This window comes from Telopea speciosissima, unplaced genomic scaffold (genome assembly GCF_018873765.1).
Source record: "Telopea speciosissima isolate NSW1024214 ecotype Mountain lineage unplaced genomic scaffold, Tspe_v1 Tspe_v1.0109, whole genome shotgun sequence".
NCBI lineage: Eukaryota > Viridiplantae > Streptophyta > Magnoliopsida > Proteales > Proteaceae > Telopea > Telopea speciosissima.
Window position 1 is genome coordinate 18,266 of NW_025317445.1, and position 13,221 is coordinate 31,486.

The 13,221-nt window shown below is 46.2% G+C and overlaps 1 long non-coding RNA gene across 1 annotated transcript; it reads left to right on the forward strand.

Annotated features, from left to right (window-relative positions):
* The first annotated feature begins 5,668 nt into the window (after positions 1 to 5,668).
* Positions 5,669 to 12,982, forward strand: LOC122647658. Its single transcript, XR_006330947.1, has 3 exons — positions 5,669 to 5,935; positions 9,808 to 9,812; positions 12,972 to 12,982. It is a non-coding gene; the product is annotated as an uncharacterized LOC122647658 (long non-coding RNA).
* Positions 12,983 to 13,221: the final 239 nt, after the last annotated feature.

Genomic DNA, 13,221 nt, shown 5'->3' on the forward strand with positions numbered 1-13,221 from the left:
ACTTTAGTAGGTCCATTTCCGGTAGTACATGTAGGGGCTGGTGTAGAAATCGCAACCGAGGCGAGCGGAGTGAGGGAAAACAAAACGCATTAGACCCAAAGGGAATGTCAATGAGTGTAACAATCTTATTGAGTTTCTGAGGGCGAGCGGATGGCATACACTCTTTTTGAGCCTTTTTTCAGTCTTTTCTTTCGCTTGACCAGTAACACCAGGGAAAGAAAGCCTTAGTAAAAGGAGACAAATGATTGTGCGAGCCAAAGCTATAAAATAAAATAGAATACGCGAACCACCGTTGTTCATCAACTGGAGGAGTAGTTGCCGAGTTGACAGGGGAGTCCATAATCAAATCAAATCTATTTCAAAAAAGAAGTTCCGCGCATTGTTGGAGAAGGGGGGATTCTCGTTCAATAGACAGATCACCTCGAAGCTGACTGAGGCAATGACCAGAGAGAGTAGATCAGGCTTCCGGCTATGAGGATGGATGATAATTGGTTTCGCCAAGGTAACTATTTTTGAATGACTTAAGCACACTGACTCGCCTTATTTCTTAAGATATTTCTCATTTGCTTTTGTATTTCCCGTACTCGTCCGTAAGTAAGTAAGAAAATGTTTTCTTTTTGTTTCTGACTTGACTGTCACTATCTTATCTTATCCCTCTGATTGTGTGACGGCTGTAGACAGTTTCGCGAGGAAGGTAACGATGGCGGGTGGCCAGGTAGAGGTAACAAGGTACGGTGAAGTAGAGTTGGTCCATCAACTAAAGCTCGGTGTTCGTTCGATCAAGTAAGAACCGAGGATATGGCTTTCTTTCCACTAGTGTCGATCTAGGTAGCGAAGCTAAGCGGATTAGAGGCCCGTGAGGATAGGAGAAAGTGAATGATCTACTCTTTTGAGAAGGAAAGGAAGCAAAGAAAAGGCCTTACTATTACTTACTCATAGGGGGGGCGCTAGCGCGCTATGGAGTTGCTTGGTGGATCAGTGTTGCTTATTAGTTAAAGCGACCTCTACTCTACAATTAGACTATTCGTAAGGGCTTCTGTAAGGGCTTTCATTAGCGAGCGAGTGGAAAGTCAAGTGGATAAGTGAAGCCTCTCAACGTCTTTAGGGTGGCTGGCTATAATTTTAGTCACCTTAACAAGCAGAACAGAGACGTAGGGTCAAGCAAGTACTTTTTCTATTAGCGGTGATAGTTTTTGGTAAAGTGAAAGACCCCCCTAAACGAGTAAGGCGGGTGTAAGACCTAGCCTTGTGAGTGAGTAGAAAGGAGGCTTTAGAGAAACAACTTCTTATCAGGGAAGCGCTAGTTAAAGTGAAGGAAGTTAGGGTGCGACACAACGAGAATGTCTTGTTCTAGGCGCTTGGGCGAGTAGCGGTAAGTGAAGTAAGTTAAGGAAGTAAAAAATAAAGTGCAAGTGGTTGATTGACAAACTATTCTGGTGAGCACAGGTTCTTATTGTTCCTAAAGCTCTAGACCTCGAAGACAGATATGCGTTTGGTCAAGCGCCTACTCTTCGAACTTCCATTTCAATGTGTGTTTCTTGGTATGACAGTTAGGGAAAGTAGATAGGGAAATCTAGGGTTCAATGTCCCTCAATGCGCAGGTGCTTCCCTCAAAACAGGTTGAATAGAGAAGGGTATAGTCGAACTCTGCGAAGAAAACGGAAGCCCTGATCTACGACCACCCTGTAGTTTTCGTTCGTTCAGTCCTCTCTAAGGAGAGTCCTTCACTCACTCACTACCAACACCTAGAGATGCACTACAGTAAATAGGGACCATGTCTCACGAGCAGGGCTTGCCTCCGCTCCCAACCGGTCGGCGAAAGGCTCATTAACAAGGAAGAAATTAGTTACTGGACATAGGAGACGATAGTTTTAGTGTTCCGGGAGTGACGAAGGGAATAGGGCCGGTTTCCCGGTGAGTAGGATAGTGACGTAGTGGGTGAGCTTCCAAGCCCAGTTAGTTGACGCCCTTCTGCCCTCCGCTTTCCCAACACCTGTAATCGGACCAGATTATTCTGAAACTCCAAGCACCTGTGATCGACAACCCTGGACAGCCTCTCTTCCTCCCCACTTCCCTCTCTTCTCTCTCTCCTTCTTATTCTCCTTCTCCTTCATTCTTCTCTTTCCTTCTTCTTCTTCTCCCCTCTCTTTGGCCATGGCGGCATAGCTCCTGCAAGGCCAAGCTCGCCTGTCGCCGCTGCTGTCGAAAGCGTGAAGGGAGATGATCTTCACAACCGCAAGGAACGGCTGCTGGGAGTCGGCCTCCGTTGCTGCCGGGTTCACACCGCTGCTGCAAATGGACACCATGGAAAGGAAGCCATGACGAACCCTGATATCTCCGAGGCAGCTGCAGTCTATTTCGTTGCTGGTGATGAAGCTCTAAACACCCTCATACGCTGCTGCCGTTGAGATCATACACCTGCCTTCACTTTTACACAGCGAGAACACGAGAATGAAGTCGGAACCTGCTGAACCGGAACATGAAAATCAAAACCACGTCCAGCGTGGAGATAAAGATTTGAATATGGTGCAATGAAACCATGTTCATCATGTCACAAACCGTCTGCCAAAGAAAGAGAGGGAACTCCATGAAAGTCTTGCATCTCATGTGGAAAGAAACGATGCTGCCAAAGCTTGCTGCAAATGAGGCTGCTGCGAAGGGTGCAAAGCTCGCTGTTACGAAGGAGAAAGAAAAGAACCGCCATTGTTACCGGAGCTGCCAATGACGAATCCATGCTCTTTCGACCTCCAACCACCATGATAATGCAGCTGCCACCTCTTTCTGGTGTGCCGAGCTACACGGATGAACATGCCAATCCCAGGAACTTAACAGTGGCAAAACTGCTGCACGCCCTTGAGTACCTCCGCTGCTGCAACTTGTCTGCCGAAGAGGAGGCTGCACACAATCATCAGCATGACTGTGAAATGATGAGGATGGCCGCTCCCCTCTTCTCTCTACTGAGATCAAACCTTTCGGCCTTGAGAAGGAGCCTTTCATGGCTTTGAAATGGTCTACAGATATCAGGCTTTTCTGCCTTGAGAAAGAGCCTTTCATGGCTTGAGATGCCTCATCAACATGTATGCAAAGTGTGGCCAAGCCCATGAGAGTCTCCTCATGCTCTCGAGTACCCATGCGAAGAGCACTGTTGGTTGGATCTCTAACATGCAAGTCCTTGAAGTTCTCGGTCTCTCCTGTCGAATGACGAGAATCGCAACAGTACCAGACCTCGTGCCGCTGCTCCTCTTCTCTTGGCTTCCATGAGGCTCCTACGGAGTGGAGAACACAACTTTTCGTCTGCGCGTTGCTCCTACAACCACTAAAATGCTGAGGTTTTCCAAGCAACCTTGGGCTCGTTAAGGCTAATGCTCATGGTGGATTTTCCCATCAGATACAACCGTAGCAGGGCTCATGGCAGGGACTGTTGCTGTTGTGTGATTGCAGCACCCGAGAAGCACCCACGGTCTGACATTTCACCACAAGGACCGATCTTTTGTCACTCATGCGGTCCATTTTCGACCATGATGGAGATAGGAGAGTGATGCTTTGAGTTTAATCTCTACTACTGTGCCATCAACTTTGGCTTCCGAAACATCACCAAGCCTGATACCGAACAAGGCTCCCATCACCTCTTCCTGCAGCAAAGGTTCTTTGCTTGACAGCTTTGAAACGTCGTCCCCGACCCGCTTCCCTCGCGAGGTTTGGCTATGCTCCATAACTGGCTTCTCGGAGAAAGAATGTTGCCGGCTTTGAGGCCGTGACCGCACCCATGGCATGATGTTTTAAGATCGGTCCTAGCATGGTTTGCTAAGCATGGTGTTAGCATGGCGTTCCAAGACCAAACCTGATGTGTTCTCTTCATATTGTTAACAAAAAAAGAAGAAGAAAAGAAAAAGAAAGAAAAGAAGGAAAGGGGGGAAAAATAAAAATGAAGATCAAATGGGCCTTATGCATATGGGCGTGGCCCTCACGAAACGGGCCCGGTGCCAATGAAGTGTGCACGACCCGTGTAACATGGGCTTTAGACCCCTACTCCCCTTAACTAAATCTCCAGGCCTGCCAAAGACTGCTCACTTACGAAATAGGCCAAAGCCTATGCCAATGGGCTCGTGACATCCATGCACTGAGTCGTCAAATGACGCACGTTAAGAAGGCCCAAGCTTATACGCATCGGCCCACAGGGTGCCCTCAAGAAGGCCCGAATGAAAGACCCAAGCCTACATGCACGGGCCCATCCAACAAAGTCCTACAAATGAAGACTCGGGCCTGCGCAAAAGCGCCTCGATGAAAGCCCACAAAAGATCGAAGGCCCATCCAAGGAAAGTCCCACGAATGAAAACTTGGGCCTGTCAAGTCTGTTTTCCTTAATGAAAGTCCACAGAAGGGCCAAAGCACAACAAGCCTACCCCTCATCAAAGCAAGCCCAAGTCCATGCAAGAAGGCCCGCTGGATCTGTCCAAATTCAAAGCCCGTAAATGTGCAATCCTATACAAGGAGCCAAGCCCATCAAATGGGCCCATCTAGTGCTCTCCCATATGAAAGAACTTGAGCCCATCAGGCAAGCCCACAAAATGCCTGCCAAATGAAAAGGACATGGGTCCCATTCAAAGGAAAGCCCGTCAAAGGTGGCTCCTCACATGAAATCATGCAAAGGAGCCGAGCCCATCAAATGAAGCTCAACAAGCAGGACTCGAGCCCATCAAAGACTCTCCTACATGAAAGGATCTGAGCCCATCCAAATAGACCAGCAAATGATATCCCAAAAGGCCTAAGCACATATAGCCTCGGTCCATCCAAATGATGTTCAGCGGCCTAAACCCAAGTAGCTGTGGCCCATGCTCCAAGGGACCAGCAACCAGTCAAAGAAAGAAGCTATTGCTATCGTCTCCTGCGCCGGTCAAAGAGAAGATGTTGCTGCTCGACAAAGAGAGAAGAAGGCTTTCCCAAATGAAACTTTCATATAAACAAAATGATGTATCCGGCCATTGGCCTTTCATTGTAAATCTATACATGAAAAAATACAAAGAAATACAAAGATGTTTTTATCCTTTTTCTTGCAGTTAATCAAGGGTTGGTTTCCCAAACGGAAACTATAATTAACGGAAGCTCGTTCACGACTTCCGGAAGATGGGTCCCCACAATCAAACAATCAACTCATCCAACACGATGAGGGAATTGGCAAAGAAATCGAACGAAAAAGCCGGAAAGACTTGTGTTGCAATCAATTAATCCCCAAATATGCGTCCTTTACTTCTTTATACGCGTCAGCGATAAAGGGTTGGGTATAAACACTCAAGGCCTATCCGATCCCTCTCTTGCGATCCTTCCTTTACGAGGCCTAGCCGATCAACTGTTCGATGCTATCCTCACCTATTTTATCCAATCGATCCTGCTTGATATGCTTGCCGCGGAGAAAGACTCTTTCTAATAATTGGTAAAAGAATGACATTTTCCAGTCGGGCGGAATGAAAAAGAAAATCTTGATTGAGATCCTATGAAGGAAAACCAGCTCATGAACTTTGCCAGTCGAATGGGCGGAACCTGACTCATCAAGCAAACAAAAAAGGAGCCTTCCGTAGTCATAATGGGCTGGGCCCTTGTATCCGCATATGAAGCGTCACGTAGCATCTTTAGTTCGTGACGTGAGCTCTTCAGTTCGTGAGTTCTCGAGCTGCTATGCTTTAGCGTATCAACGGGGCTGACTAATCGGCTCGATCTTTATCGTAATCGTAGAAAGAAGAACTGGCCTCGCGTCAGATATTGGTTGCGCTGATCGGCGGCTTGCAACATCACATCTGGAACGACCGATCTATGAATATAGAGCTTTCCGCAAAGACGTCAAGAAAGCTTTTTTAAGATTGTTAAAGGGTTTGAGCGTAGAGAAAGAAAGGGAACTAAAAGAGTCTATCGCTCATGCATTTCCTTAAGGCAGGAATAGGTGTCGAAAGCTCATAACGATCGCTATTGATATGCTGCCACACATGCGATCGGAAAGGCGTGATTAGTTTAGTTCAATCAATGGATTGAAAGCGTGAATCAAGTCTACAGGGCCAAGTCGTCCATCAATTGAAACAGAGATGTTGGGCGCATTTCGACGAGCATGAAGAAAAAAAAGAGCGTTTATATGAATCAGTCGTCGAATAGCGTTTTGAATCGACATAGAATAGATAGATAATTTGCATTCCCGTAATGAATTAATAGGTGGCAAAGGCTACTTGTTCTTTGGCGGGCGAAAAAGGAAAGGGGTGATGTGATCCTTTATGGCAAGAAAAAGTTTTTGTTGAAAAACGGAAATCGAGATTGGGTTGGTGTTCAGTGTACCCTACTGTATCGAAAAGAATGCATTTCATTCAAAGTGAGATGCTCCAGAGAAAAGAAAAAGAACGTGGGTAAGAATCGACGAGGAATCCAGGGAATCGCGAAGGAAAAAAAAGCGTGACGAGAAAACTAAGAAAAAGATGTTAGAAAGTACTTGGGCATTGGGGTATTTTTGGGCTTCTTCCCTTAACTGTTATAGGACTGTAATCGAGACCCACATTATCCTCCTATGCTGGGAGGAGGGGGTGCACCCCCACCCCGATCCGATTTTGTCCATCACCAATCAGGTGATGGAGGAAATAATGGAATGGAGCGCGCCGGGGAAACCCATTTCGATAGAAGAACGTGCGAAGGATGCCGCTGATATCTTAGCGGATCTTCGCACCAATTCTCGAAACAGCGCGTTCTTCCAATAAATTCGGAAGAGGATTTGATTGCATTTTTTTTCGGTATGCCGCTCCGCGAGCAAGGAGCGAATGAACATTAATCTTCATATCAACATATGAATATCCTTCGCCCGTTATCTCCTCATCTTCCTATTTATAAGCCACAGCTCACTTCGACGTTTCCAATTTCCCATAGAATCTCCGGGGCTTTCCTAGCCACTATAGTTTTGTTTAGTTATCTTCTTTGTCTGAAAATAGGTTTGATTTGCTTCACCTATGAGAATTTCTACCAATTCTTGTTTTATTCATCAAAGCTCATCCTAATCTCCGTCGAGATTACAGCCTTAGCCCTGTCCTATCATCTGTATAATGGAGTTCGTCATTTATTGACGGATTTTTCGGCATTTTTGTATTGTTCTTTGATTAGATTAGCCAGAAAAAGATGGAAATGACTGTTTCATTTTTTATAAAAATCTTTTTTTTCTTATGAAATGTTTATTAGCGTTGATAGCTCTCTTCTTTAAAGCTTATGCCGTAGAAGCGGCTATTGGCGTTTTATCTGCATCTTCCCGACCAGGAATGGGTTCGCTTTGTTTGGGATGAACTCGCAAAGACTCGACCCGAGGACTTCCCTCGTAGAGTGGCTTTATAAGACTCTTTTTTTTAGTTCCAATGAAAAAAAAAAGAGTTTGAGCTCTCTTGGCTTACTTTTAGCCACGCGGGGCGGCTATCCGCATGTGTCCCAAAGTGACGTCCATTTTAAGGTAATGGATATACTCGAGAGAAAAGGTTTGGAATTCGACCTCCCACGAGGTAAGAACGCATATGATGTTGTTGAGCAAATGGTTGAGGAAGGGGGCTATGAGGATCTCCAGGTCCTGGAATTTCTTTCTACTGTTTTTAGAAGCTTGGACGCCTATGGTGTTAATAGCTTTTTTTTTGTACAAGCAGTAAAAATAGCCCAAAATTTCTTCCTATGATGCTTGGTCTCTGGTTTGATGGTTGTACGTGCTAAAAATCCGGTACATTCCGTTTCGTTTCCCATCCCAGTCTTTCGCGACACTTCAGGTTTACTTCTTTTGTTAGGTCTCGACTTCTCCGCTATGATCTTCCCAGTAGTTCATATAGGAGCTATTGCCGTTTCATTCCTATTCGTTGTTATGATGTTCCATATTCAAATAGCGGAGACTCACGAAGAAGTATTGCGCAATTTACCAGTGAGTGGTATTATAGGACTGATCTTTTGGTCCAGGATGGCTTGGTAAGCAAGCAACCAGTTATGTAGGCGCCAACTTCCAGTTCTTTCTCTTCTTTCTTTTTATTTAGTTATGAGACTACCTTCCTTTATATCCATTGAGTAGTTAGATTAGTACTGACTCCCTTTCTTTTTAGTCATTAGTCGAACTCGCAGTTTTTACTTCATTCTAATAGGATACTAAAGGCTTAGGCATTGCCGATCCTGATGGGGGGAGGAGAGGCACCCACTATAGAAGCAGCAAATGATATAGCTCGTTCGTAGAGGCAGATCCGAGGCTAGTTGATGCTGCAGTGCCCAATAGCCGCCAGGGCGTTACTCGAGATGTAATTACAGCATGTCAATCGAGGTCCGGATCGAATCGCATTGAGAAGGGTGTAAAGGAGGGGGACGTCTAGATCTCAATGTCATGGTAAAAGGAGCGGGTCCCGGGGACGGACTTTCGTAAGAGAAAGCTGGTAACCGAATGGGTAGTGAGTAGTAAGGAGCAAAGGTAGTGGGTGGCTATTGACCCTGTTGAACCAGTAAATGCATCGGTCCGGGGTTTGATTCCAGTCACGAAGCTAATTGTTTCATACCCTAGACAAGTTTCTGTTCATCCAATCCCAGTTGTAGTTGATCCAATCGATCCAGAACCTGTTTACCTCATTGACCGGTTGTTTCAAAAGCATCCGATCTAGTGATCAATACATAGCGGCTAAGGGGGCTACGATGGTTGGTTGAGTCTAAAAAGCACCTAGAGCACCCCTTCCTGATTTAGAGTCCGCGTCACCCCTTCTGGGTCGGAAACTAGCAGCAGAGCCTGTGAAGGTAGCATGCATGGGAGGGAGGTGTAGGAGCTGGAGGGGCAGCAGGGATAGAGGCGAGAGATTCACCCACACCAGTTTATGGACCCTCTATGTAAGTGGGTAGGACGGAGGGATCTGAACTAGTAGGGAATTGTGGCGTCGGGTCGGATGGCTTGATTGATTGGCACATGGAAAAGAGAGAGAGAGTCCACTTGGGCTAATCAATCGTTCGTACAGGACGCGTGGGTCTTTCGCAACGGGGGTAGTAAGGCCCTAGGATCAAGGGCATCTGCCTTCCTTGCTACGAGGTTGACTGGTCCTAGCTTACGGAGTCGGGTAGTTAGTACTCAGAAGGTGCACCCGGGAACTCTCTTGTCAGTCCTCTGAGAGACATACGAACTCTCGTGAAGAGCCCGTAAGCTCACTTAAGAGGCTCACCCGTTGTTTACCACTTTATCAAACCACTTTCCTATGAAACAACCCGCCCTACTCACCAACCTTTCCACAAACATTTCCAGAAAGAATGCTTTGGATGGCAGCTTCGCTCCATAAAGTACCGCTAGACAGCAATCTAAATGGATAACCTTCGCACTTGGTATTCCACATTAGTAGTGTCATCGGGAGAAGCTCCTGCTTTGATGCTGGCCAACTGGGAGTAGGTTCCGGCTGCTCTTTCTGTGATGCTATTTCGACCTCGTAAAGATATTAGGACTTTCACCTAAGACCTTGAATGAATCCACAGACAGAAAACATTCGATCAGTTTCCCAGCGTGACACGCTATGATCACCGTCAAAGACAGGATTCGAGGCCTTTGTCCCCATTGCTTGTTAGTTAAGTAGGGAGAGAGAACGCCCCATCTCTTGATTACGAAGATCACTTTCACAGCAAGCACGAATGCGCGAGAAGCTTCACTATTATGTAAATTGACACGATCTCCCCGGGAAAGCATGATGCCTGGCTTGCCCCTGCTTTCCCAAATGGTAGACCAAAAGCACTGAAATGAATATGAGAAATGTGGCCTACCTATAGAAGGAATCCTTCGTTACTAGAACCCCTTCCTAGTGACTGTAAGCGAAATGCATTTAGTGGGGATACTGAGTTCCATATTTTTTATGTATAGCTCTGTTATCTCTATCTAAACGAGTAAGTCTGCCAGTGGTCTCTCTCCCACCCAAAACCATCCCTTCCAGCGTTAGCGCACAAGAAGGAGCTTTTGGCAGTGAGTCGAAAGTGTTAGTGAGAAGCCCTCTCCTATCTAGGACTATTCCCACTCTTCTCTGAGTGCCTTCAACAGTGCTTAGGTAGCGCTCACAGCGAGATAGGCAGCTCAGCTTACTATTTATTCCAACCCTAATGTGTCAAGAATAGAATAGGTAGCACAGGTCAGCAAGCAAGCATAGCTAGATCTAAGGTATCTGGATCAGAAGGCCCCAACCCGCCACCCTTCTTTCTTGGTTCTACTCGAATATGTGACCAGAGAAATGGAGATAGGAGAGTCTCGATCATGTGATATAATTGGGTATTCCAAACTGACTCACATACGAAAGATTAATGCCGGTGCCCTTAAGTGATAGTAATAGGGCAGTCAGGAAGGAAGAAAATGGTACCATCGATCATCCCATTCCGTTGTTTGGTTTTTCCATTAGCGTGTGCCAGCAAATCATATAAGAAAGAAGCTCGTGTGGTGCATTCCCCAGAGGGGGCCCGGGGAAGGTTCACTCATCATCGATTGACCAGTTCGTCTACTATGCTATTTCTGCTTGATCACAGCTCGCCCTTCTTTCGTGCAGCGCACTTTGTTGATGATTGCAGGCATACTTGCTGAACATTCCCTTCGTGGACCACAAACAAGATCTATGAGCAAATAGATGAATTCAAGCGATAGCAATGAGGCATTCAAGCTCTTCTCTGCGAACCGATCACAAGGCTATGATGAATTGGGATCACCAACTCGCCTGCAATCTCGCTTTCAGTCTTCTCGTTGTCATTACACATTTCGACTAGCCGTGTGTGTGCAGTGGAGGAAGCAAACCGGTATCGGATGTGTGCGCAAGAGCCTTGTTTACACTTTATTGCATGCTCAGTAGTAAGACTCCTCTTCTTTTCTTATGCGACTAGGAAAAGTGATCCACAAAGAGATTCATGTGATGTTGTTGTTTCGCTTGGCCCAACTGCTGACACCCCGCCCGCCGGATGCTCTTGCTGTGAACCTTTCCTTTATATCTGTACCGAATTCGATCTCTATTAAGCTATTCTTTCTGGCTCGATCCTTGATTACAGACATTGCATTGGGACAAAGACAATTGGAATTACACCCTACAAGGAGCTGGTCCAAGCCTTCCTTTCGTGCTCGCTTTCGTTTGCTACTGACCCCGAGGTACTATACGGTGGATGACCAGGGGTCCCCCTCTGGAGATAAGGGCAGAGGGTGGGTCAGAGGAAGGTCACTTATGATATGCTAGAACTATACCACAATCACAGGAATGGATCGGTAGAAATGCTCCTAACGCCTCGCTGGGAACTCTTTATTTGGATATAGATATTACAAGTCTACGTACGAAATATTGAACACAAGGCCGGGCGTTCGCCCAAAGCACTTTCCTAATGAATAACCAACTGGAGCAGAGCGATTGACCATGTCATGGAGCTATTTCACTGGCTGCTCTTCTTAGCAAACTGACCGGGGAAGGAAAGACAAGGGCTGGAGGGGCATAGTCTACTGAGACTTCATTCCAACAGTTTCTATTTAAATAGTAAAGAAGTGGATTCCTGGACATGGTCAAAGAGGGCTTTCGGTTGAGACTATTGATCTGGTATGGCAAAGCCCTTTTCGAAAGGGCAGGTAGGGTCCCAGTGACTCGACTTGGAAGAAGAATTCTCCTAAGAAGAACCCCACTTCTGGACTTTCTGTGTCAAGCACAGGCATACGATTGATAGAAGGTTTCTCAGTAACTATTAGCCAAAAAATCCCAAAACCATCGATTGGAACAGGGGTTTTTGAGCCCATTGTGATGAACGTGAAAAACTTTCTAGCTATAGCCGTATGGGAGCTTCCTTCTATCACGAGTTTTCGCCCCGGGGATAGGAAGGGCTGTCAGCTCTTGTTTTCCTAGGTAGCGGATGTCCTTCTCGAGCATATCTTCTGATGCAAGCTCTTGGGCCCACTTGGGCTTTGAAAAGGAACTTATTAAACTAAGACATTTAAGTGGCATAGCGATCCCCGCTGAGGTGATGATTTTTACCTAATTCTCGATATTGCACTACAATACAAATACCTCTTTTTGAGGCGAAATCCCTTCCTCAAGGGGTTATCCCCAGAGGGGGACCCAGGCTGGGAAAGATTAAGTAGAAAGAGTATGGGTCGGGTAATTCGACTACTGATCTAGCAAGAAAAGCCCTCTTTTTTCACGCATGCTTTTAGGGCCCGAATTCCTATGATTTGAATGAAAGTCAAGGCATCCCTTCTCAGATCAATTGTATGGTCGATGTATGAAGAGAAAGACAAAAGACAAGGGGGGCAGGGTCAAATACCACACCAAACATTGAAGGTTGAGTTCTCGTGATGCCTGCTGCTTCAAGCTCGGAAAGCCCACTACTGATGATATCAATTTCCAGGTCTTCCTACTAAAAAATGGGGAAGGAGTCTTCTTTAGGGATGATAAGGCACATAGGTCTAATTGCGTAGTGTCTAATATTTCCTCTTATTCTCTTGCCTGATCGGATTAGCCGATCGATTGATGGTCCTAGGCTATCTGGTTGTATTATAGCTCGGGTAGGTAAGGTTCAAGTAGTAGTAACGAGTCAGTATACATATGTGATATTTCATTCGTGAGTGTGTTAACACGAGAAGGGAGGTGGGCGGGGCAAAGCTCGAGTACGTGGCGTTCGGCTGAGATCTTGCCTCAATAGGCTAAGGTCGGTCTTCTCCTTATATACTCAGGTATCTTGCCTTTGTCCGATCGCTTTCGTTCATCAGAGGTAGTGGACAAGGAGAGAACTCGGCATCGTGCAATTCCATCGATCTGGTCAATTCATTTCCGCGAGACGCTGCTCTACTCTTTTTCTTTGGCATTGCCATACGAGGGAGATCGCTCAGTGACATGTCAAAAGATATGGAATTTCCGACCAAGCAGTTCAGATTGAAATACGGGAATTGAGACCGAAAGATATCCATGTCAGTTAAAGATGTCTCTTTCTTGCGTGATAGGAACAGAGCTTCGGGCAAGCAGCTTAGCCAAGGCAGCAGCGTAGTAGTTCTTCCACGGCATGCTCAGAGAAAGACTTCCTCCATGGCATAGCTCAGTCATTCAATCATGGTAGGGTCAGTCAGACAGGATTCTTCTCCTAAGCGCAGGTGTAGCTCCCCATGGTGTTCATTCCAGTTCTCATCCATCCCGGTACGGTTTGGCGTGGTAAACAACTATTGAGTACGGGGCCCTCTTGGTTTCGTTCATAGGAGATGTGGCATAGATAGAA